The 26,965-nt window shown below is 43.6% G+C and overlaps 1 long non-coding RNA gene across 3 annotated transcripts; it reads right to left on the bottom strand.

Annotated features, from left to right (window-relative positions):
* Window positions 1-21,875: 21,875 nt before the first annotated feature.
* Gm33968 lies at window positions 21,876-26,754 on the bottom strand. Of its 3 annotated transcripts, none has more exons than XR_378871.4 (3): window positions 26,628-26,754; window positions 23,085-23,176; window positions 21,876-22,054 (listed from the first exon to the last, which is right to left on the bottom strand). It is a non-coding gene; the product is annotated as a predicted gene, 33968 (long non-coding RNA). The 3 variants fall into 3 exon arrangements; XR_870324.2 differs by lacking the exon at window positions 26,628-26,754 and adding an exon at window positions 23,804-24,423; XR_870323.2 differs by lacking the exon at window positions 26,628-26,754 and adding an exon at window positions 23,808-24,423.
* Between the last annotated feature and the right edge of the window lie 211 nt (window positions 26,755-26,965).

Here is a 26,965-nt window from a genome sequence, read left to right as displayed (position 1 = left end):
TTAGGAGAAGAGCCCGCAAACTCATGCTGAAAGTCACAAAACAGCTAGTGCATGCGCTCTCTCATACGTGGAGAAAAATACGCATGCTACTGTGGAGATTGGCAGGAAAACGAAGAAAGGTCTTTGTGGAGGGCACGGGAAGGTAATAGAACACAGGCAGCAAGTAAAAAAAAAAAAAAAAAAAAAAAAAAAAAACGGAAGCAGGGCGAGTGGGGGTGGGGTGGAACAAGGAGAGGCAGGGGAATGGGGAGGAGGCTAAAATGCCAATCGAAACCTAATACACTGTAAGCCTAGGTAAAAATCACAAATAAGGGCTGGCAATTTTTGTCAGTTGTTTTCTTCATTTTAGTCACCCTCACCGGGATGGGGCGACATCTCATTATATTTCTAATTCATGTTTCACTGATTTTTAAGGAAGCTGAACTTCTTAAAGTTTTATTGCCCGTTTTAACTTTCTTTTGAAGCTGGGAACTTCAACTTGAAGTAAAACTGCTAGAAGAAAGCACAGTCATTGCCAGGTGTGGCAGCTTATGTCTTGAATCTCAGAACCAGAGGCAAGTGGATCTCTTAAGAATTCAAGGCCAGCCTAGACTACATAGTGAGTTTCAGAACAGCTAAGGCTACATAATGAGAACCTGTCTCAAGGAAAGGAAGAAAGAAAGAGAGAGAGAGAGAGAGAGAGAGAGAGAGAGAGAGAGAGAGAGAGAGAGAGAGAGAGAGAGAGAGAGAGAGAGAAAGGGAGGGAGGGAGGGAGGAAGGAAGGAAGGAAGGAAGGAAGGAAGGAAGGAAGGAAGGAAGGAAAACAAAAAAGAAAGGAAATATAGGCAATGCTCTATAAGACACAGGCACAGGAAAGGGCTCAGTGAGATAAACACACACACATATATGTCTATGTGTGTGTGTTTATACCTATATGTCTATGTACATATACCTATCTATCTACCTATCTATCTGTCCATCCATCTATGTATGTATATATATGTATGTATGTATGTATGTTGTCTTCCCAGATGGGTGTAACTCTGGATCAGGGTCTTTTCTCCTACCTTGATATATACATATATACATATATACATATGTACGTATGTACGTATGTACGTATGTACGTATGTACGTATGTACGTATGTACGTATGTACGTATGTACGTATGTACGTATGTACGTATATACTTATATACGTATATACATATATACATATATACATATATACATATATGCACATATGCACATATGCACATATGCACATATACACACATACACACATACATACATACATACATACATACATACATACATACATACATACATACATATATATATCTCAAGGTAGGAGAAAGACCCTGATCCAGAGTTACACCCATCTGGGAAGGCAACAGGTCATAATGAGGTCTGGCAGTTTGCACTGACATCTACTCTGTTCCAGAGGCTACAAGAACCTCCCAGGCCCAGAGAAGCTGGGTGATTCTCTCTAGCTCACACAGGCAGTGAATGAGTAGCCAGTACCTCTCAATGTGATGCAGCACAGCAGACAGCAATGGAGTAACTTCTAGGGAGTAATGCCTACACTGGCTTCCCTCTCTGGCCAAGACAAGAGCTTCTGTCTGAGTACAATGAAGTCATTTGATTTCCTCGTGCCTTCCAGGAGGCAAATTCTCCTTTCCTGTCATCTGCCTCTCAGCTGAACTTTCCTGGCTAGCAGCAAAGTAACAAAAAAGGATTTTTCTCTTAGAAATGTATCTTAAGTGCTGTGTGGTAGCCTGGATAACTAAGTGGAGGGCAGGAGACCTGACTTCATCTCTTGGCTTGCTAGTGACTACTTCGGCCAGTGACTACTGGGTTTTGAGCAAGCTACTTCATTCCCCCCCCCCCCGGGGGGAGGGGGCATTGGCTTCATCTGCAAAATGATAGTGTTCCCTTGGCTCTGCTGTTTCCCAGCTGAACCCTGGAATCCTGGAATGCTAAGGAAACCTGGTTTAAGCCGCCTGAGGGACAGTTAAGGAGAAGATCAAAGGGCTAGATGTAGTTCCTCGCTATAGCTTAGTTTTACATATTGGGGTTCCCAAGCTATAAAAAATCTTAAACCATCTAAAGAATTATCTAGACCCTGATAATCTGTGATTCCAAGAAACTGGTTGATGGTTCTAAAGATAGCCTATGCCCGCATGCCTCAAATGAATATAATTTTAGTTGGACTAAAAATAAAAAATGCTAGTTTGCTCTCTCTCTCTCTCTCTCTCTCTCTCTCTCTCTCTCTCTCTCTCTCTCTCTCTCCCTCCCTCCCTCCCTCCCTCCCTCCCTCCCTCCCTCCCTTCCTTCCTTCCTTCCCCTCATAACAGCTTAGAGAGAGTGGATTGACTGAGGAAAAATATTTTGTGAATAGGGAATTATGTGGCTTTTCTGCCAAGATTTATTACGTAAAGATGATTTGTCCTCAGCAGCCCCAGCCCCAGTGTGAAGCTTTACTGCATGTACATCTGCCTTAATGCTGTATGTTCTGAGGTTCTGATAGGCTGGGCTCACACACAGTCCTTCGTGAAGCTTATTAGACCTTGCAAGGAAGTCGGTGGGGAAGATGAAATTAATATTTCTTATTGACACCTCTAGAATCTTAGGAAGTTACTAACCCATAAGAAAAATGCCTGTTACTGTGACAGCAAAGGCTAGCTACATTACAAATACAATTTTAGAGGAGTTCCCTAAGCAAGTGGATCTACCCATTGTTGGTCCAGAACAGCTGTTAAAAGCTCTGGTAATATAAGAACTGTAAGGAAGCTGACATTCTCAAGCTACATTGCTTGATATCACTGGAAAATGGTTTCCAGGGCTCAGACATTTGGACTAATAAAATATAAGGGATGAAAGGAATAGAAAATTCAGATAATTGAAGTTTTTCTTCTTGTTGTTTGTAGATCAATGAGCACCCAGGAAGGTCCCATTAGGACTGTCTTCAAGTGAGGAAAGAGGTGGTTTCTGGTGAATTAGATCCTTCATCGTTATGTCTTTTGTTCCTGCAGAAATAAGGGATGAGTTGTGCACGTGTCCTTTTCAAGGTGAATGGCTAAAGAAAAGAAGGAGAAGGAGGGGGAAGGGAGGAGGGGAAGAGGAGGGGGGGGGAGGAGGAGGGAGAAGGAGGACGAGGAGGAGGTGGAGAACATGTGGAGAAATATGAGCTGGTAGAATTACTATTAGAACATCACATCTATACAAGATTGGGTGTTTAAAAAAAAATAACCTTTCCCTGTGTGTGGTGTGAAGAGGTACTGAGCCTTAGTCAGGTGTGATAGCTCAAGCCTGAAACCCAGATTTGTGTAGGAGAGGGCTAAGACAAGAGATTGCCATGAGTTTGGGTTTAACCAGGGATCCACTGAGCCTCCACCTTTCCTCTCTCCAGACAGTGCTGAAGGAACCAGACATCCCTACTGCTTGGCTTGTATATTCTGACACTCACCATGCTACCCCCTCTTTGAATGGTCCATTTGTTCTTTGAGGCACCAGTTATACTGATGCCTGTATATTCTAGGCTATTTGGAGAACTTTCTGGTGCATTCTCAAGTTTGATTTTTCATTTGTTTCTTGTCTCCTGGGCTGGGTATGGGACCCAGAGCCTTAGGCTTACAAGGGACGTATCCCACCAGTGAGCTACCCTCTCTACCTCAGTTTCTGGGTACCTATCCCAATTTGGTTGAGAATTGAAGAATCTACATATTAAAGAATTATGGAATAATAAATGGGTCTCCCCAACTATTATATCTTCCCTAAATTTACTATATAAAATCTTAGAAACAAGCAATAATAAATGACTCCACATTCTTTGATGTTTGATTTTTCCTTTCTCTATGTTAATTTTCTTTTTGACCCATTTCCTATTTGACTTTGAGCATAAAGAGAGCCATGTTGTTAGAATAATGCTCTCCCATGTCCCAGCCCTGACCACTAGCAAGTTTCTACAAGGCAAGAGGGATTAGAAACAGTTACACATTCTCTTCTCTCTTTCCCATTGATGGACCCATCATGTGGGTTGACCTTGAGTTAACCTTGACCTGACCACTTTCAGCCTTATTTTCCCACCTGCAGAGAGGGGTAGATAAGGGAGTCTTAAATCTTCACCAGTCCCATGTTCTCAGGACGCTTCCCTCAGCTTAAAGAATCTGAACTTACATGTACTGCCAATGGCTTTTGTCTCTGTATGCTCTCTTCGGTGGCTGCCTAGTCATTTTCTAGATACCTGAAGCGGAAAGGTAGGGTTTCCTGTGGGTTTCATGTCAGTTGCTCTCTGGGCCATTTTCACTCTGCTTTTTCCAGGATTCGGTCTCTGAGCCATCCCTCAAACACAAGTATTGTTTTTTGTCCTGAGAGGCTTGCAACCCACACAGAGTATTCTGATTAAAAATGTGCATTTTGAGAAAAATGTGAAGTTACACCCTCATGCAGTGGAAGAAAGGATCTCTGTTAAGTCCCCACAGGCAGGAGAATGAATCTCCTGTTAGATTGTCCATTCCACCAGTCCTTCCTCTGCCAGGGGCTAGCCCAATACCCAGTTCTCTGAGGAAGGCAGTGAAGGGTATGGAGTTGGCAATTGTGAGGCCAAAAGCTTCTTACTTTTGGCAATTTAACTCTTTCTTTAACTCTTTGCTATTCTGTGGCCAAAAGCCACTGGGTTCTGGCAATTTCTCCCCTGATAGCAGCAGGGGATTAAGTAAAGAGGCTTAGTTACCTGGGCTCTTTTCTCCCTGGCTCAAGGGCCCCTTGCTGGCCAGGCAAGATGCTCAGAATTCATTAACTCTTTGTGAGACAGAGAGAAAAGAAAAGGAAGAAAAGAAGAAAGTGAGGCACACACACACACAAACACACACACACACACACACACACACACACACACACACACACACAGGTACTGGTTGGGCCTAATCATCTGTTTCATCAATTTCACAAGTGCACATGCAAGGTTTTTTGTTTGTTTGTTTGTTTTTTGTTTTCTTTTTTTATTGGGTATTTCTTTCATTTACATTTCCAATGCTATCCCAAAAGTCCCCCACACGCTCCCCCACCCACTCCCACTTCCCCACCCACCCACTCCCACTTCTTGGCCCTGTCGTTCCCCTGTACTGAGGCATATAAAGTTTGCATGACCAATGGGCCACATGCAAGATTTTATATATACACATATACCTACATATGTATGTGTGTGTATGTATGTGTGTATATATATATATATATATATATAGAGAGAGAGAGAGAGAGAGAGAGAGAGAGAGAGAGAGAAATATATCCCTACATAAATTTGGTAGATGGAGCAAAGCCCCAAAAGTCACTCTTTATTTCTTCTCTCAGCCTTTTTAAACCTTCTACCTCATAGATAATATGTTACACAAAAGTGGAATTACAGAAGGATGTCGAAAGTAAGTTCAAAGCAGTGTTTCATTCCATAAGCTCATTACAAGTTCAAAACAACAATTTCACATAACCTTACTTTATCATAGTGCACACCTGTGGCTTCATCCTTGGACCTGTCCTAAAATGAATGTTTTTCCTTGATCACAATTTGTTCCAAGACTCTTCTTATTATAATTTATGAAAGCTCATTGTATTCCTTATTATGTAACCTTTACTTATCATTTTATAAAGAAGGAGCACATTCTATTCTTGATTCTAACTTTATTATGTCTTTTTATCAAAACAACTAAAACCATATCCTTAACTTTTTTTTCCTAAAATTATTTGAATCAAGTAAGGAGTGCCACAAAGTCATTAATTCATCTTAACAGCATTAACTCAGGAAAGTTCATCTTCATGTTGCTCTGTAGGAAATTTGCCCAATAGGCTGAGCTGATGCCCAGGAATCATTAAGCTGTATAATAGTGGCAGGAAAGGCATGCGAGCAGAAAGAAGCAATCTGGAATGAAGTCTCTGGGGCTGTGCTTTTCCAGAGTACACCTAACACAGCCATGCAAAAATGGACCTAACCATTTATGGTGAATCTCCAGGAAGCTAACTTGGTTATCTTAGCCTTTCCTAGATGGTTACTGTCATTCCTCCAAACTTCAGAATCCACGCTGAGCAGAGGAACTTCAATTCAATTCAATTCAATTCAATTCAATTCAATTCAATTCAATTCAATTCAATTCAATTCAATTCAATTCAATTCAATTCAATTCAATTCATTCAACTCAACTCAACTCAACTCAACTCAACTCAACTCAACTCAACTCAACTCAACTCAACAGAGGAGCCCTATGGTCACAAGAACAGACCTTTACCTACCACCTGTTAGAAACTTCAAAGGGGAATTCACTCAATTCAGCAAACATGTTTAAAGGACCTATTATATGTCTTGTCTGATGCTCAGTGTCATGAAGGATCGATAAGTAGTGTATGGTAAACTCTTAATGAATCAGATGTGATTTGGATCAGGTTTCTAGAGTATACAAACGCCAGGACCTATTTGAACTCAGAATCTTCATCTGAAAAACAAACGTAGCTGGTTTATGATGACTTTGAGAAGTAAGGCATGCACTGCACCTGAGCAATGCCTGATTCCAGTCAGCCCTGAATAACTGATAGGTACTATAATGATCAAAAGTGGAAGATGACATTCATTCAATGGTCCTTAATCAAGAGCCTTTCATATCCCAGACTCTGTTTTAGGACACTGGAAGTTCATTGCTAAACAGGCATTGTACTGGCTGGTTTTGTGTGTCAACATGACACAAGCTGGAGTTATCACAGAAAAAGGAGCTTCAGGTGAAGAAATGCCTCCATGAGATCCAGCTGTAAGGCATTTTCTCAATTAGTGATCAAGTGGGGAGGGCCGATTGTGGGTGGTGCCATCCCTGGGCTGGTAGTCTTGGTTCTATAAGAGAGCAGGCTGAGCAAGCCAGTAAAGAACATCCCTCCATGGCCTCTGCATCAGCTCCTGCTCTTTGACCTGCTTGAGTTCCAGTCCTGACTTCCTTTGGTGATGAGCAGCAGTGTGGAAGTGTAAGCTGAATAAACCCTTTCCTCCCCAACTTGCTTCTTGGTCATGATGTTTGTGCAGGAATAGAAACCCTGACTAAGACAGGCATCAACACTGTTCTCACCAAACTTGTCTCATGGGAGATACAGTCTGTATAAGATAAAGAAACCTAGAAATATACAGGGCCAAGTTATGGTAGGTGCTATGAAGGAAATAGACAGTGTCTGCATGTGCTTGTGAAGTTCATGTGGTCACAACCATGTGGGTTTGTAGAAAAAGAAATACGTGTGTGTGTGTGTGTGTGTGTGTGTGTGTGTGTGTGTGTGTGAGAGAGAGAGAGAGAGAGAGAGAGAGAGGGGGGGGCAGAGGCCCAGGGGAGGGAAATACTCACCAACAGGAAACTTGGGTTTTGTTACATTATTGACTCACAGTATTTTAATGGTTGAACATTTATCTAGAAATGTCTGCCCCACATCTTTTCCCTTACAGCCAGGTAAACAGAGGCATGGAGAAACGAGTTGCCTCCAAGCATAAAATCAAATAAGGAGAGTATACTCTTCAGAATGCCAAGGTTTTGTTTTTCTGTTATAGCTTCATATTTCTTCTAACATCTGTCAGAATACCTAGGATTTTTCTAATTACATAACATCAATGTGCCTTTTTCTTTTACCACCAAGGAAAAGGAGGTTTAAGGTTGAAGAACCTATGAGAATCCTACACATTTTAAGCGGTTTGAACTGGAGCCAGCTCCCACTTCCTCATCCACACTTTGCCTTTGAATGCTCCCCATTGCACGTGGATTATGTTGCAATCACATTTTCATAAAATTCTCCCGGGAGAGCCTAGAGTCCAGGGTTGGCTCAGCAAGCTTAATGATCCAGCTGTTAGACCCCACCATACACTGTATATAACATAGACCTCTGTGCCAGGTTTGCCAGGCTACTCATCCATAGCAAGCCAGCAGGGGCTCTCGCTAGGGACCTGGATGCTGTCAACAACACTTGGACATGACACAGAAAGCAGTAAGGCTCCAGCTAACTCTGAGGGAAGCAGATGTTCTAGATGGACACAGCAGGGGCTTGAATGAATCTGGGTTTGAATTTCCATTCTACTGCTTGTTAAAAATCTGTTAATTCTGGCTAGTAAAGTTTTTGTGAAGAGGAGGAGGAGGAGAAGACACTTTCCCTTAGAAGCACACATGTAACACTCTGAGATAGGCAATGTTTCCAAACATGAATTTCAACCTCTTTTCTTCCCCGAGGGAAGACGGTACAAGCAGAAGAGGTTTAATAGGGCAGTGGGCTGCATCAGAGAATTTCCTAGAGAAGGTATTTGTCATAGATGAAATGTCCCTCCCGTCTCCCAAGCTGGGAAATACAACCTCCCCTATGCTTCCAGTTAGTAATCATTATCTGTGGTAATTTGAATGAGTCCATTCCCCACATGCTTTGGTATTTGGCAATACTGTTTTGAGTGACTTAGAAAGTGTGCCCTCACCAGAAGTCATCAGCAGGGGTGGAGTTTAGAAGTTTCAAAACCTTGTGATGCTCCCAGTTTGCTCTCTCTGCTTTCTTCTTGGGGCTCAAGGTGTGAGTTCTCAGCTCTGTGCGTTCACTCCGCCATCATGTCTAACCTCAAACACTTTCTTCTATACATTGCCTTGGCCATAGTGCTTTATCATAGGAATAGAAAAGTAGCACACCAACTTTGCTGTAGTAATTAATATCAATAATTCCATGGTGTTTATGGACTGGGTACTTGCTGACTGGCATCATCCCTTAGTGTATGGTCGTGGTTTCTTTAGTAGACAAATGAATGGGTTTATATCTACAGACCTAGGGCGCTTAGAGTTCTCAAAGGTTCTCCTCCCTGTCTACACTGTTCTCCTTGAGATTTTTGGCAACCATTCTGTAAGTGTCACCTCAGTCATTATTTCCTTTTGGCTTATGAGACCTTTCCTGACCTAATGAGTAACATGGAGAGCTCTTCCCTGTTGGGAAACCATTGCACTATCAATAGCTAGAGCTGGAAACTTCTGGAAGGGCAGAAACCATGCCTCATTCAACTTTGTACTTCCATTACCCATAACACTGGTCTACAGTAAAGGAAAAAAAGTAAAAAGGAAAGGAGGTGTGGTATTTGAATAAAAATGCTCCCCCCCCCATAGGCCCAAAGAGGATAGCACAATAAGGAGGTGTGGCCTTGTTGGAGTGGGTATGACCTCATTGGAGTGGGTGTGGTCTTGTTGGAGTAGGTGTGGCCTTGTTGGAGTAGGTGTGGCCTTGTTCGACAAGTGTGTCACTGGGGTGGGGGTGGGCTTTGAGATTTCATATGCTTAAGCCAGGCCTGGTGGCTCACTGTCTCTTCTTATTGCGTGAGGATCCAGAAATAGTACTCTCAGCCCCTTTCAAGCACCATGTCTGCCTGTACTCTGCCATGTTTCCCGCCATATTGACAATGGACTAAATCTCTGAATTGTAAGCCAGCCCCAGTGAAATGTTTTCTTTTATAAGGATTGCCATGGTCATAATGTCTCTTCATAGACATTCATAGACATAGGTTCAATAAAACCTTACTAAGACAGAGGGAGAAGGAAAGAAGAAGATAATGGGGAGGAAGAAAGGAAGAACAGAAGAGGGAGAGACAGGGGTCAGGGGGAGAAGCAAGGAAGAAGCTGTTACTACTTAATTAGTCAATGCTAGTATTAACTTTCCTCAATTTTGGTCCCTGGCCCTAGTTCTCATTGCCCCATCATGGGAAGATCAATTTGAGTTCAGATTCAAAAACAAAATGACCATTTTGAGGTGTTAGAGGAGACAGGTATGTGCCCTGCTCAACCTTGAGCAGGCTAAATAGACCTTAAGTGTTTGTCATACTTGGTCTTCCACCGGTTAGCAAATCTAGGGAGGAGTCTTCCAACCTTGCACCTGCAATTTCGTACAGGAGCAGACTGGCTGCTGAGCTTGCTTTACAATGTAATCCAGCTGAAACAGGATGGCTCTGTGGGCTCTCCCTATATAAACGCAGTGCTAAACATTAAACTTTGAGCCTTGATCCAGTTTTCCTCCTCACCAGCTTCCTCATGTCCTGTGTCTCCCCGTTGCTCCCTGCTCAGCCTCTCCCAATGCCTTTGTGGCCTTAACTACTCAGATGAAGACCAGCAGAGATACTCCCACCCCTAGTCACCAGTCAGTATGTGCCAGGGTTCCTAGGGATTGGTTGTGATCCCTTTGGCAGAAAACACAGATATTTACATTACAGTTCATAGCAGTAGCAAAATGACAGTCATGAAGCAGCAACAAAATAACTTTATGGTTGGGGGTCAGCACAACATGAGAGACTGCATTAAAGGGTCAGGGCATTAGGAAGGGTTGAGAACCACTGGTCTACAACATGACTTCCCTAAACACCTTATTATCAGCATTACTTCCTCTGTTACATCATTCCTGACCCATCCCATCCTGAAGGTCAGAACCAAAATGAGGCTGGGGGAGGCAGGAGAGGTGACTGGAACATAAGCTTTAAGCAGCAGCACTCACCCTCCAAGGTTGCTCCTAGGCACCTGACTCCCTCAGCTGTGCCTTCATCCTGATGGGGTGACTTCCTAAATCTGCCTGAGATGCAAAAGCTCTCTACACTAGAGTTTTCCAATTGTTTTTAATATTTGGAAGGGACCTCAGGATGATATATAGAAAACCCTATTGCTGAGAGAGAAAATTCATAGGGAAGAGGTTTTTTTTTTTTTTCTTCTTCATCTCAAGCACAGCCAGTTTTATGGCCAGTGATTAATCCCTTTATGAAAAAATAGCAATTTGAACATTGGCAAGAGTAATTACACCTTTTCTTTGTGTGGTAGTTGAGCATTTCCTGCTGTAATAATTCAGGTGAGTGCCTCATTTGGGGAAGCAGAGATGTCAGCACACCATTAGTTTCCTGTGCTTTGGCCCATTTGTTTCCTCATGAACTCCATCGGGGGTCTGCTACCCATGATTCATGGCACACATCAACTTAGGTTCTACAGGGCATCACCAAGAAGGGCCTCCGCACAGAATACATTTCTCAACTTGGTGACAACTCAGTGACCCAGAGACTTGGTCACAAGGGTCTTTAGCTGTTTCTCTCTTCTAAGATTTTCAAGGCCATTGTATCTGGAAATATAAAGTATGGTAAAGGAAAAAATTCTCTGTACCAAGGATCAGACCTCTTGGATCCTTATTCCTGCCTTGGTGTTTAATTTTTCTAAACTTGACTTTTTATCTCCTCATCAATACAAGAGGAGACTGGCTGAGAGTTATACCCATAAAGAACACACATCAACTAGAAAATTCCATGGACCCTCTTGACATGAGCATCAGGCTAGCTCTCCTGGCTTTGTTTTCTGAAAGATTTTTCACAATAGCAGTGATAGTCTAATTCACATCCAGGTGCCACACTGTGTGCTAAGACACTCAGGGTACATGAAAACCTTCTGTGTTTTAGTCTCTTGACCCCAACTCTTAGGACCTCTCCCTTCCTGCTCCACGGCATATCCCCTCCCCAAATCTGCACACCAGCTTCCCCTCTGCTGGGGCTGCTAACTCAAGCATGTTCAGAGGAGGCTTCTCCACCAATCCCTTAGCACCGTTTCCCTCCCACTAAGGCTTCTGACTCATCGGTGCACTGTAACATGTGGCATCCCAGTCAAGATAAAACTGTAAATTGTTTCTCTCAGTTTGTCCCTTCAGGGTACCAGAACTGTGATGGCAGCTGAAATTGGATTGTTCACAGGTCAGAGAACTCTTGATTTGACCTGGAAGTGTTCTTTAACTTGGACTTTTAACTCTGCTTGTGTATATTCACATATAAATGTATGAAATTACATACATACATGTATATATACATATATGTGTGTATATACATGTATGTATATGTGTATATATGTATAGATTTATATTCATATAAAATATGATATATCTATGCATATGTATTTATATTCATATACGAATATGGGATTATATATGTACATGTCTACAATAAGCCTAGCTAATGTTTACAATAATATCATTCTGTGGCTACAATTGCTCTACTTGTATCTGACTATTATCACTAAGCTTTGGGAGTTTTATTCTGAAGACTATGTTCAGAATGCTTTTCTCTGATGTCAGCTCTTCCAACTGCTTCTGGGGCAACAACATAGGGAAGGGTTGACTGGGTGCCAGTGGCAATGCCAATTAGCTCCTAGCAGTGTCTTCAGAGTCCTGTTTGGAAGCAGAGCAAAGCAGTCTTGTGCAGGAGAAAGTGCTAGGGAAGGAGCGACGAGTCCTGGGTAAGCGAGGAGCTACAGGGTCTGCGTGCTACTTGCATGTCCCCTTCAGGTGACATCTTGGCAGTCATTTCACACCACACAAGGCACAGTATGATACTCAACTATTGTCTGTGACACACGGAAGTCCCAGAGCATACAGTAATTCAGCAGTGACCACTGAATTAAAGAATACACTACTATGACCTTAATGCTGGAGCCCCCCTTCCACAGGATTCTGTAGTAAACGAGTTTACAATGAGTTTAAATTTTTAGTGAGGATGCAAGAGGTTTCACTGGACTCCTAACATTGACAGCACGGCAAGTAAAAGGAAACAGAGAGCCCGTGTAACCTGCTGCACCGTTAGGAAGCAAATAGCTTCACATAGGAAGTTAAGGCCAAGGCCCTGTTAGTTCCTATACTGACATCCACGTCATTCTGACTAAAAAAAAAAAAAAAAAAAAAAAAAAACTGGCAGGATCTCACTAATATGGAATGCACACACACACACACACACACACACACACACACACACACACATATTTTCCTGTGTTGGACACTCTACTTTCCAAATTTATGTAAATACAGCAGGACATGAGCTCCTTGGTAGGTAGTTGGGCCGTGAGCCTTCATGAATGTGTTGAACCATTCATAGACTAGTGGATTATCAAAGGAATGGCTTTGTTATGGAGCAAACTCATCTGCTCTAAGAGTATTTCTGTTGACTCTCTTGTGTTCTCATTTTTGTCACTGTCCCATGCCCTCCTTTACTAACTGCCAGTTCTTTTGAATTAAGATTTTAATCCAGTCTTGTGTCCCATGTAACTATGCTGATCACAGCCTTGTGGGCCTTTGGGGTTTAGACTGCATAATACAGTCTTTGGCTCCGCCCTCTTCCCCTGCAGAAACCTGGAGGGTAAATGACTTGTCACTGTAAAAATGACAGGGAAAGCTGTCTATCGATACTTAGCTCAAGGTCTCCACGTTTTTTGGCAGTGTATAATGTATATATGTTTGGACAAATGAATGCAGGCTGATAACGTTGTCAAGCACTTGGGGCTATGAAAGAGGGAACAGATGTGAGGGCCAAGGTTAGAGAAGTCTGGAAGCTTCCCACAGGAGTCAGAACTGGAATGTGCCGGAAGGTGTGTTAAGATCGACCTGGACAACCCTAGGGAATCAATCTGAATTGATTCAGATTCAGCCATCTGAATGGGGAACATTCTGTTGCTCAAATGAAAGTGATTTCTTTGAGTAATTATGGTGCCTCGGATTGGAGACACTACGGATAAATCTGCTTTAAATAGCAACTTTTAACTATCTCAATGAGCAGTCAAGAGAAGCTTAGTCACCACAGCCACCAACTGTTGTCACATACCTCAAGTGCATTTATGTGTACAGAAAACTCACAGCCAGTCTCTTAAGTGTACAGACTCTAACTAGCCGTCACCCGGGCTTTTGGACTTGAACATGGTGTGGAGGAAAATATGCTTTTTCTCTCTACATTAGATTTTTGTTATTGTACATTATGGGGACTTGTAGATGTAAAGTGACAAACACTGGTATGCCATTAAGATGATAGCCATAAAGAGAGACCAAGGAGTCAGCATTGGACAGTTAAATGTTAGTTACTTCTCTGGTTATTGTAGGGGCTGCTGCAGAGGAATAGAACCAGGTGCTTTGGACCAATATCATGGGGCTCAGATCTGGCATGGGGCAGAGAGGAAATACGGCAGAGAGCGATGTCTGGAAGACTCTGAAATTTAGAAAGATAAGGCAGAACCTGACAAACCATTGAATGGAGATGCTCAGATGTTTTCTCTCTTGGGGAAAGATCCACTTATCCAGTGCACCCTTCTGTGAGTGACAGCTCCCTGCTCTATACTCCATCGGCTAGTTTTGACCCTTAGGGGTTCATGTAAGCAGAAGTGGTGGCCATAGCAACTGCCTCCACCATGAGGTGTGCGAACAGCAACATCAACATCACAACTCTTCATTCCGAACTCTGAGCAGAGGTGGGGCTCTGTGTAGTGCAATTTCCAGCTGATGCTGTTGCTTTGTGTCTTAGGGTTAGACTGAGCTCAACATACACAGCTCACACCCACACATGCATTAGCGCTGAGAAAGAGGGCTAGTAGGTGCCCTTTCTGTGCAAAGGATACACATTCTAAGACCCCAGTGGATGCCTGAAACCATTGCTAGTACAAAGGTGTGTTGTATTATGTGTGTGTGTGATATTATATATATTACAAATGTCATATATGCATGGCAAGAGAAAAAAACAGGAGACACAGAACCATAAGCTGTCTCCTTTTTCTATATATATCTTTGATAAAATTCAAATTATAAATTAGGCACAATGACAACCCAATTACAATAACAAGGGACTAGAACAGTCCCAACCATTACTTTAATAAGAGTGATGCTTTTGTGGTCTCTCTCAATATCTTTTATTGAACCGAACTCGACTTCCATCTAGTAATGGTGCAAGGAGGCCTTAAAAGGGAGCTTCACAGCTTTTCTTTAGCATAACCGTTACTTGCACTATGGTTCTGGTGTTTTGGAACCCTCCTAACTACTAAGGATTTCCTGAAACTATGCCCAACGATAGTGTGATCGTCGAACCAATACCCAGTGACTACTAACTGAATAGTGGGCAGCAAGCGTATAAGCATTGTGGATGTGCTAAAGCAAAGAGACGACTCAGGTAGAACAACACAGGTGAGATATCTTCTCACTGTGAGGAGCGGGTGTGGCGGCAGTCCCAAAGGCGCCAGGGACTGCAGCTAAGTCGTATGACTTGCACCTGACTTCCTCATATAAACCACAAACATCTTGAGAGCTGCACAGGTGTACCAGGATACTGGTGAATCCATTTTGATGGAGATATGCCCCTGCTGCCCTGATTAGCTGAAGCTGCATGCCTGGTGAGGTGGCGTGGCCTGCTGTGCGTGGATGGGAACTGAGAGTATAAAAGAGTGAGAGGCCCAGGGTTCGGGGGAGATATAAACAAGGGAGATATAGAGAAAGAAGAAACAGGACTGAATAAACGTGTGCAGAAGGATCCTGTTGCAGCGTCATTCTTCCTGGCCAGTTGGGCTCGCGCAAGATCTCACCACTCAAAATGGTACGCAATTCAAAACAGATTATTTCCAGAGGTTTCTGTTTCATATTTTCAGACTGTGGTTGATCTCAGGTAACTGGAACAAACAAACAAACAAAGCAAACAAACAGAAACTGGGAAAAACATGAAAAAATGAACTGCAATTGATTGATTGGTCAGAGAATGGCTGAATATTTCATGCACTGAGAGAGTTCCCAGTAGTCTCCATCCTTGCCCGGCAGGAGTCCTCAGCTGCCTCCAACCTCCTAAGTGGATTCAGGTTGAGTTTCCTACAATTCTGACTCCTGAAGTGTCAGCTGAAGTGGGTGGAGCCAACACTGGCACTCTTTCTATTCTGTAGAAGCCTGACCATGAACACAGAAGCATTGGTAGTAGCCACTGTGAACTTAAGCCTCAGAAAGACATGCAGAGGACAGAGTCCATACCTAAGTGGCTTGTTGAAAACAAAGGCAGGAAGTGCTCAGACAGCCCGGACCCAGCTCTGACACACTCCATTCTGACATGCAGCATTCTGTGCATGCTGCCAAAAACTCGGCAGGGAGGAGGTGGGCAGAGGCCATGGAGGTTTTGTTGCAGTCTTCCAATATTCTTGGCTATAAAAGTAATGTGACCACACGATTCTTGCTCATTTCGGAGTAAAGCGCTCATAAAAAAAGTAAATTGTGAACATAAAACTGGTAAATTGGAAAATGGCCATCTGTCCTGGGAACACGCTAAAGAGGCAGTTTCCTCTAGCAAGAGACCATGTTGGGCTGCTCTATGCTGCTACAGTACCATGCCTGACCGACACATCGCTTAGGCCCAGCTGGAGAAGGGGTTCCTGAATGGGCATGTGGGAGCCTTAGGAATGAGGCTGGACGTGATCACTGTGATTTGCAGCAAATTATCAATATCCACATGGACTCCTCTCTGTTCAAAATGGGAATAATGATCCTTAATGTCGACAAAGACTGGTGAAGGGTTTTATGACTGGGGAGACAAAACTACAAGGCTGAATTTCATTTGTGATTACCATTGTTGTTATTGGCACCTGTCTTGTCTGTCTTCCTTTCTTCTTCCTTTCTTCCTTTCTTCCTTTCTTCCTTTCTTCCTTTCTTCCTTTCTTCCTTCCTTCCTTCCTTCCTTCCTTCCTTCCTTCCTTCCTTCCTCCTCCTCCTCCTCCTTCCCCTCCTCCTTATGAGGCAGAGTTTCTCTTTGTAGCCCTAGCTGTCCTGGAACTCACTCTGTAGACCAAACTAGTCTCAACCTCAGAAATGCTCTAGACTTTGGCTCAGGTAAGACCCTTGATTCCTTTGGTCCATGACACATGAGCGTACTTGAGCTAAAGACTGTTCAGTGCTCTGTTTTCTCAGGTATCTTAGGAGACAGAGGTGCTAAAAAGAAATTGGTAGATTGGTTCATGAGTCCTTTGGGTCCTCCACTGTGATTTCAGCCAGAGTGAGACAGGGGTCCTGGGTGCAGCTCTCAGTACTTTCATGGGACCTGCAAAGGCAGTGAACCCAAGCTCAGCCCAACTCTCACCAAGAAAGGAAACCTGCTCCCTGAGCCCGGCTTCCCTGAGTACCAGAGAAATGAATGACGGTTCCTTGTGACTCATTCTGAGTCAGACGGGGAAGGAAAACAAGGCCATCAAAGTTCAGCTTTCAAATGTGTAAAGATTTGGCCGTTTGATTTGTGACCAAGCTTGATCTGAAGAAGTAGAAGGGAAACTGTGAATGCTCCCTTCCCTTAGTTTATCTAAGCTCTTCGGGGGTAGGCTGGCTAGAGGCTCTAAGACAGTGGTTGTCAGCCTGTGGGTCAAAATGCCTTTAGCAAATTTCTATTTCCAAAATATTTACATTACAATTCATAACAGTAGCAAATTACAGTCATGAAGTAGCAATGAAAATAATGTTATGATGGGGGCCACAACAGCATGAGGAACTGCATTAAAGGGTCGCAGCACTAGGAAGGTTGAGAGGTGGGGGGGGGAGATCTTCCTGCAGAACCAGATGCTCACAGCCATCCTTAGTCAAGCAACACCTAGCCTGGTCCCACCTCTTTCCAGCAAGCATGATTGTCCTCTTCATCCGAGTGTCTTTGTTGCATTGAATCTTACCTACCCTGGTCTCTTTGGGGAGAACATGCTCTGCTGTACATTTATAGATCTCCTAGGTGTTCACAGGTTAGCATTTCTTCTAGGTTCTGCCCAGCAGTTACCTAGCAACAGCCTGGCTTGCCTTAAAAGGACTGTTTGGCCTCTCTCTCTGACCACCCCCTCCTGCCTCTCTCTGGCATCCCTGCCCACATCTTTCCACTTATTGACAGCCTGCCTCTTCTCTCCTCTCTCCCTTTCTCCTCTGTCTCTTTCTCTGTCTCTGTCTTTCTCTCCCTCCCTCTCTCTTCCTCTTTCTCTCTCTCCTCCTCCTCCTCCTCCTCTTTCTTCTTCCTCTTCCTCTTCCTCTTCCTCTTCCTCTTCCTCTTCCTCTTCCTCTTCTTCTTCTTCTTCTTCTTCTTCTTCTTCTTCTTCTTCTTCTTCTTCTTCTTCTTCTTCTTCTTCTTCTTCTTCCCCTCTCTCTGCCTCTACTCTCTTCTCACCCCCACTCCCTCTTTCTCATGTACCCAAATAAACTTCATCTTATACTAGACTGTCATATAGCTGACACCTCACTCAAATGGGCCCGCTAAGGCATCCCCTCCCACCACATCATAAAGGGTTTTACAAAATACATCACTAGGGACATCATAAAAAGTATCCAAAGCACGTGTCTTGACCAATGGAATTTACACTCTCACAGTGGAAGTCTGAAATCCAGGGGCTAGCAAACCCATGCTCCTTCTGAAGGTTCTGGGGAAAGGTGTGTGGGCCAGATCTTTTACTTCTCCATTGTAATAGCCTCAGATGTTCCTTGTCTCATGGAAAGTCGCTATCTCCCTGAGTCATTTCCTGGCATCTCTCCTCTAAGTATGTATTTTACTATATCCAAATTTCACTGTTTCTGAAGAATATCCCTCACATTGGGATTGGTTGGGATTTGTCCTAATCTACTCTTGTAACTGGATTACCTCCACAAAGACCCTATTTCCAAATAAGGTCACACTTCAAGTCACAGGTGCTAGCTTTTGGGGGCAGGTATGAGTTTGTACATGTGTGTGTGTGTATGGGGGTTGTCATAACTGAACCCATAGTGGAATATGAACTTTGATGACCACAGGTGGGACTCAGAGCTCCCTCCTGCCGATTCTCACGTACGTCCATATTCTCTCGAAGGAATTAAGTCATCTGGGCTTCATAGTATTTCTCTAGAAAGCAGGTATTTCTCTCACCATGCAAACTGGAAGTGATACATTTAGCACTGAGCACTGCAGAGATGGATCTGTTTGGGCTCAGAAAGGTCCTGAAGTCTGGGTGTGTTTTCACACTAAAACAGGAAGCTGAGTGTTCCTCTATCGGTGTCTGATGGGCTGAGCCTGTGGATGGTGTAAATAGTACTCAGGGGACAACTCTAAGCAGTGTGTCCTTTCCATGTTCCCACCCAGTGATGCCATCAGGACCTGCCTGGGTTGGGGCTGGCCCCTCAGGTGGCCGTGACTGAATGGAGTCCTAACCCTGACACCTGACATTGAGTCACATGGTGACTCGATGGTGACAATGGCATCCTATTTCTGCCATCTATTATATTTCGCTGGATTTAACTAACAAATATCTGCCTCAAATAACACTCCCTGTGACTGGAAAACCCTTATTTGCTCTTCTGCTACAAAGCCACCCAATCTGTTACAGATTTAAGACATGACCTATATGAACAAGTCATTAAACATAACACTACAGTTTATGTTAAAGGTAATTCATACTCAGTAGAGAAAATGGAAGCTGAATACTGTTATTTTATTTTCATCTGCATTTCTAAAAAATAAGCTTGATGTGAATCTGATATTCACTGGTACTTCCTACTTGCCTGGGTCCCACACCCACGTTGGCACACTTCATTCCTATAGAACTGCCGCCATCTCTGTGTATTCTGTCCATTCTGTGGATGGGTAAATACAGCCACGGGGAGGTTTGGATGCAGACCTGTCTCTGCACGTGTCAGTTTAACATCCATTTCTAAGTTCACCTCTTCAAAAACCTTTCCCTGATAAACTCTGGATCTAATGGATCTCCTTTCAAAGATCGTTTTACTTGAAGGCACTCTTTCTGTAACTTGTAAAACAAAACAAGAACAAACAAAAAAAAAACACAGATGTTTTTAAAATGTTATTTAAACACATGTGCTCATGCCCTCACCTCAAGTTAAACATATGAAGTAAGGAGTACCACTACATTTACAATACACAACACATTTACGTTTATAATAGCATAATGTTAATGGCAGGATGACTTTACCTGGGAAATCTTTATCTTGGAACACACACATCTGATTTCTCTGCATTGCTTTTGCAGTTGGAACTTTTTATGGATTGATTATCAATCTACTTCTCCAATCACAGGCTTGATTTGTCATACTATGGGCAGGGTGAGGGCTGAGCTTCTCAGGGATAGGGCAGAACTCTAGTCACATATAACTGTGAACCTGTGTCTTAGTCAGGGTTTCTATTCCTATACAAACATCATGACCAAGAAGCAAGTTGGGGGGGAAAGGGTTCATTCAGTTTACACTTCCATACTGCTGTTCATCACCACGGAAGTCAGGACTGGAACTCGAGCAGGTCAGGAAGCAGGAGCTGATGCAGAGGCCATGAAGGGATGTTCTTTACTGGCTTGCTTCTCCTGGTTTGCTCAGCCTGCTCTCTTATAAGACTACCAGCCCAGAGATGGTCCCACACACAAGGGGCCTTTCCCCCTTGATCACTAATTGAGAAAATGCCTTACAGTTGAATCTCATGGAGGCATTTCCTCAACTGAAGCTCCTTTCTCTGTGATAACCCCAGCTGTGTCAAGTTGACACAAAACTAGCCAGTACAACCTGTCATTGTGTTCAAGGAAAGGGGACGGATGGAGTCAAATTCCTCTATGGCAGAGGTTGGGCCATCTGGGATGAACTGACTCTGGTTTTGACTTCACCTCGCCTCATGAGGGATGCAGAGATCATGAGCAACAGGCCTCTTGGTTTCTGGTGCTCTCTCTTTCACACACACACAGGAGATGCTCACGGATTGCCAGTGGTGGATTGCAGTGAGTATTCGCTGAACTTCCTTATGAGATCACAATGCTTGGTTTCTCATGGCTATGATAGACTACCTGGCAGAAACACTGCTAGGAGGGAAGGTTTATTTTCACTAGCAAATTCAGGGGGGAGAGTCCATCGTGGCAGGAAAGCATTGCCCAAGCATGGGATGGGGATATGGCTACTGCTTTTCAAATGACAACCACACCAGGAAGCAGAGGACATGGCAGGGACGAGTCAAGGATACCATATCCCCAAGGACTCACCTCCAATGACTTACTTTAGCCAGGAAGCCCTATCTTCTAAAGGTTCTGCAGTCTCTCAAGTCAATATCACTAGATGGGGATCAAGTATCCAATCACAGGAGCCTATGGGGTACACTTCATTTCACATTAACCATACATAGGTATTATCACAGCCCAGGAATTGGGAAGACTATTTACTATTTGGAGTTTAGAATATCCCCCAAAGTCTCAGGGGTTGAGGGCTTGATATCCAGCTGATAGGACTATTGGGAGGGGGCACAAATCAGATGAAGTAGATCATTGAGGATATGCCCTCTAAGGGTATACCAGGACCCTGGTCCTTTATTCTCTGTTTGATGGTTTCCTTTACACACTTCTGCCTCTCCTAAGACAATCCAGGTCAAGCAACTGTGTACCAAAATTGTGAGTCAAGAGAAATCTTTCCTCCATCGAAATTGATGATCGCAGGCGTTTTGTCCCAGTGACTGAAAGCTTACTGCTGCAGCGCTTCCTGGTCCTTCCCTTGACTTCAGTCTCCAGCCTCACATTCACGTGTGAGACCAGCAAAACCACTCAGCATGCTGACTTGGGCAATTTAGATCCAGCAAAAAGAAAAAATTAAAGGCCCCTCTCTGGTGTGTTCTCACCTGTATGCCCATGAAATCTCGGGTTTGTGTTTTGTCTTTTGAGGCAGGTTTTCACACTGTAACCCAAACTAGGTTAGCTCACTCCGACCTTCAATTTTGCAGTAATTCTCCTGGCTCAGCCTCCTTAATACAGAGATAACAGGCATGAGCCATACTCCCCAGCATGAAGTTCATTCTATTCCAGCCTTCCTTAGCCTGGATGAAATGTGCATTTGTCGGATGAATTGACATAGAATCACAGAGCTATGCACTAGGGACTCCGTAATAACAATTTTGAATTCCAAGGAGCTCAGTGATTTGGGGAATGGTCAAAGAACAAAGCAAAAGATAAACGCCTCCTACTCACATCCTTCCTTCCGCCCATATGCAAGAAGAATGTGAAAAATTGCAAACTTTCCCTGCCCAAATCCTCATATTTCCCTCCCTTTTCTCTGCCCCACCCACTCCCAAGCACACAGATAAGAAAGAACTGGAATTTGCAAACCCTCAATGCTTCATTTGTTTCCCATCTGTTTCCTAAACATGCCCAAGCTTTTAGACTTTTAAAAATGTCTGCCTTGCAACCCCAGGCATGAGTGGCAGTCTCAGACAAAGCGACGGGGATGTTCTTTTCACTGTTGCATCTGTTCCCATGGTTGGATGTGGTTCATTTACCTGGAGGAAAAGGGACAGTGACCAGAAAAGAGGATTACAGTATATCCAGAGGCAATCAAGGGAAGAAAAGAAAGCAACTGCCAAGAGGGTATTAAAAGCAGAGCTATGCACAGGGGCAGCAAGCTTAGAGAGAGCGTGCAGGAAAGATCTTCCAGCAACAACTTCTAGACTTCATAAATTGGTAATCCTATCAGTCGCTAGGTGGTACAATTCTATTTCAGGCAATTTAACAAGTAAACAGAGCCTTCTGGCTTTGTTTACATTTTATTCAAAACATCACTAAAGGACTGTTTTTAATTGACAAATTCTTATGAAGCATCTCAGTCTAAGCTATGGGAAAAATATATATGTGTGTGTGTATAATGTATACACATTATATATACATTATATATTATATATAAAATATATTTATATATAATTTATATATTTTATATTATATGTTTTCTATTACATATGTACATATATATTATATTTTGCATATATTTCTTTTTCTTTTTGCTGAGGCTCAACCTCAAAACCTTGCATATGCTAAGTGTGTATTCCACCACTGAGCTATATCCTCCCAACCTGAGAATGCACATTCTAATTCTTTCTATACACATGCATAGAGAATATGGAGGTATCTGGGGTGCTCAGCATGGGGGCTTAGATGAACCCACAGAATCTGGTTATTGGGGGCATAAATGTTAAAGATAAATATGCAATGTTGGGTAATTGCCATGAGAGACAGCTGCTTTTGATGGGCATGTCTCTTTCCACCCCTGCAGAACTGCCCTGTTATTGAACTTCTGGGCAAAGATGGCAGAACAGCTTCATGCTTCTCTCCATAGCTGATCTAGATCCCTATCTACTCTCTGTAATTATCAGTTTTACTGACGCACTCCAGTGGCTTCATCACTGGGGTCCTACCTTACTTTTGGCCCCCTTTTCTCTCTTCAAACCTACCCCCCCTCCCCAGCCTGTGACTGCTGCTCTTCAAAGAAAGTTAATCAAACAAACAGTAAGATCAGCAATGTGGGACGTGACTCACCCTCAGTCCATCCTACCCGCTTATACATACACCACTCCCCAAAGAGCATTGACATGGTGAGTCATGGTGGTGGGTCTGAGAAACAGCAGTGGCTGGAGAAATCAGGACGATGGTGAGAGTGGGAGGAAAGAGAAGATCAAAATTCAATTTGTAGTATCTTTGTGAATGATTCATTGAAAGAGTTGAACCAACAGGGCTTAGAAAAGAGTATGATTCATCCTATACAAGGTGAAGAACTGGGAAATTTCCTTTCCCCATTTTGGCCCTGGTAATGAGTGTACAAAATGAGATCAGCCTTAAATGTTAAGGCAGAATGGTTTATGGACGAGAGTTCAGCTTTGGGAGTAGACTGATGTGAGTTCAAATCCTGTACCTGTCACTTGACAACTATGACCTGAGCAAATTAGTTGGTCTCTCTGATCATCCATGTGCCCATTTATATAGCTGGGATAATATGTCCAAGTGAAAGAGAAGGCTAAGGTGGGTCGTAGTGATAGACTGACATAATTCTCAGTAATTCATATTGTATTAGCTATCTATTTCTATATGATAAATTACCCCCAAACAGCATGGCTTCAAACAACGCATACTTATTATCTCATAGTTTGTAAAGGTCAAAGTTTCAGCTATGGTATACCTGGGTTTCTCTGTCTCAGGACCTCTCCCAAGGCCACAAGGTATGAAAATTCTGCCAAGGGAGGGTCTGTCTTTAAACTTACTCACATAGTGGTCTTTGACAAACGGGGGTTTCTCACTGGCTATTATCCAGAGATGCCAGTTCCTTGGCGTTTGGGTCCTTCCATAGAACAGCATAAGGTGTGGCAGTTGGCTCACCTTAGAATGCCAGGCAAAGAAGTGAGGGAAGATGTGGAGAAAGCCTCGGCTTCCTGTAACCTAGCTGAAAATGCTAGTGCGTAACTCGTGTGTTGTATGGTGTTGTGTTTTGATCTAGGTTTCAACTGTGACTCAGGCTGGCCTGTAACTTACTAGGTAGCCCAGGCTGGCCTGAAACTTATGGCACTTCTACTGGCTTGGCTGGCTGAGTTCTGGGATGACAGGTGGGAGCCACCACACTTGGCATATAGCTCATTACTTTCATCATACATGACTCAGTAGAGGATGCTCACACTGTCTGCTCTATGCGCAACAGGAAGACAATAACAGAAGAGAGAAAGCATCTGCTGAGCTACCTTAGAGGGCATCCATCACACTCACATACTCAATAGATACTCATCAAGGTCTACTGTGGTCAGGTATTATGCTAGGAGATTAACATATAAAAAGATATAAAGCAAGACATGATACCTGCTCCAGTGAAGGTCATACAAGGACACACACACACACACAGACACAGACACACAGACACACACACACACACACACACAGAGAGAGAGAGAGAGAGAGAGAGAGAGAGAGAGAGAGAGAGAAAGAGACGCACAGACAGACTGAGTGAGTGAGAAACAGACAGACAGACAGACAGACAGAGGTGAGTTCATACAAAATTGCAGCCCATGGTTCCAATGAATATGGGCCTGGCCTTGTTAAAAAATTTGTGAATAATAAAAAAAACAGAGAAACAAAAGAGAGAAGGAAGGAGGGAAGGAGGAAGGAGGAAATGAAAAGGTGTCCTGGAGTAAAGTCTTAAGATAATCTAGGAAAAGAGAGAGACAGAATATCCCACGCAGTTACCATAAACATATGTCAAGGTCCCAACTTACTGTAACACCCTTTAATTTTTAATCACAAATCAATTTACAGCACACAACAACCTGGAAAAAGTTACTCCCTTTGGGTACTGTACTGGTTGGTTTTGTGTGTCAACTTGACACGGCTGGAGTTATCACAGAGAAAGGAGCTTCAGTTGGGGAAATGCCTCCATGAGATCCAGCTGTGGGAGCATTTTCTCAATTAGTGATCAAGCGGGGAGGTCCCCTTATGGTGGTGCCATCTCTGGGCTGGTAGTCTTGGGTTCTATAAGAGAGCAGGCTGAGCAAGCCAGGGGAAGCAAGCCAGTAAGTAACATCCCTCCATGACCTCTGTATCAGCTCCTGCTTTCTGACCTGCTTGAGTTCCAGTCCTGACATTCTTTGGTGATTAACAGCAATGTGGGAAGTGTAAGCTGAATAAACCCTTTCCTCCCCAACTTGCTTCTTGGTCATGATGTTTGTGCAGGAATAGAAACCCTGACTAAGACAGGTACTTAGTTGTTGATGTTACTTCAGTCGATAGTCATACACAACCCTGAGACGTTATGTTCACAGCTCAGAAAAGCCTTTCAATGGATACTGGACTCTAGAGAGATGTCCTTTAAATGTAGACTCTGATACCACAGGTCGCATATTGCTCATCAGCACCAGTGTGAATTTTGTGGAATCTCAGAAGCCCAGGCTCTGACCCAGAGCTCCAGAACTGGGGAGGCCATGAATCGCCCAGGAAGCCAGGGCTTGTCCTCAAACATGCCTTCAGAGGGTGTGGGCACTGCTCACAAATTTGCATTTCTACCAAGCAGGGGATCAGACTGCACCTATGGTGCCACACTTTGAATAGTCTGTTCTAGGTTCCTGGAATACAAATGACTGGCTGCTCTGAGCTGCTGAGCTGCGTCACGGTCACTCTAGTTGTTGGGTTTGGGTTCTTATCAACACTCAACAGAGCCGAAGTGGCAGGCTCTGTGGTCTTCTCGATGTCTCTAACGTCATATTTGCTGTCCCCTGCCCTTGACTAACTAGCCTATTTCTGTTGGGTTTGTAGCTTCTAAATTCCAGATCTTATGACATTTTAATACTGAAAGTCCAAAAGCTCCCCTCCCCCACTGCCCATTCCCGAAGTCCCAACCACTTACACATCCCATGCCCTGGTTATTGTATCCTGCAGCAACAGCTTTGTCTAACTCTGCTCTCTCCCTTCCCAGTGGCTCAGGCAGCACTCAGCAATTCCCCTTCCTAGAACCCACAAATACTCTTCCTGCCTCCAAGCATCCTGGAAGATCAATAACTCAGCCTGTGCCTGAAAGATTTTTTCTTGCTCATTCTCAGAGACAAAGCTCGAATGGACATGCTAACCTAAAGTTTCCTCTGGTCCCCACTGTTCTACTCAAGGCCTGCCCATCCTTTATGCTCCAGTAGACTCTTACCACCAGTCTCTCTCTCTTCTGAGACTGGAGCAGAATTAATTTCTTGGTATATGTGTGCTGCTCCCTATCACGAGAGGTCCTTTAAGAGAAACGGCTGTGTCTAAACGTGGGGGAGCAGCACAGAGCCTGGCACCAGGCTTACATTAGCTTGATGAATGCTAATGAGATGACATGTTCCACTGGGTGGCACTTGGTGGCAGTGATGCTGAAATTGTCCCCTTCTCTTGAAATGGAAAGGCTGCAGAAGCTGGGGAATTTTTAATGAATGGTTATAGTTTAGGAAGCTTTTTTTCTTCCCAACAGTAATGTTGGCTTTCTGGTCAGCTTCGAAGCAATTAGAAATGGCATCCTCCTTCCAGTCTCTCCCCGTATTAAGAAAGACTCTGATCAAGTCCTTTCTCATGTCATACCTTTTAGGAATTTGGAGAAGCCTGTCCAAGCTGGGGTCCAAGGTTGGTAGCCAGAGCACTCAGGTCTGGTGCAGGAATATAATCTAGACTGAGAACCATTACCTCTGTTGTTGTTGTTGTTGTTGCTGTTGCTGTTGCTGTTGCTGCTGCTGCTGCTGCTGCTGCTGCTGCTGCTGCTGCTGCTGCTGCTGCTGCTGCTGTTATCCCTGCTAGGGAGCAAAACCAGGACATGGATGAGCTATGCTAGAAGCTTCCAAAGAGTCCATGTTCTAAAATGCTGACTAAAGAACCTAGAGCCTTTATCAAACCCAGTGGGAGCAAGATTTCCAGTGTCCAAG

This window comes from Mus musculus, chromosome 8 (assembly GCF_000001635.26).
Source record: "Mus musculus strain C57BL/6J chromosome 8, GRCm38.p6 C57BL/6J".
Lineage (NCBI taxonomy): Eukaryota > Metazoa > Chordata > Mammalia > Rodentia > Muridae > Mus > Mus musculus.
Note: the sequence above shows the minus strand (reverse complement) of the source record. Positions and strands in the feature narration are given on the sequence as shown.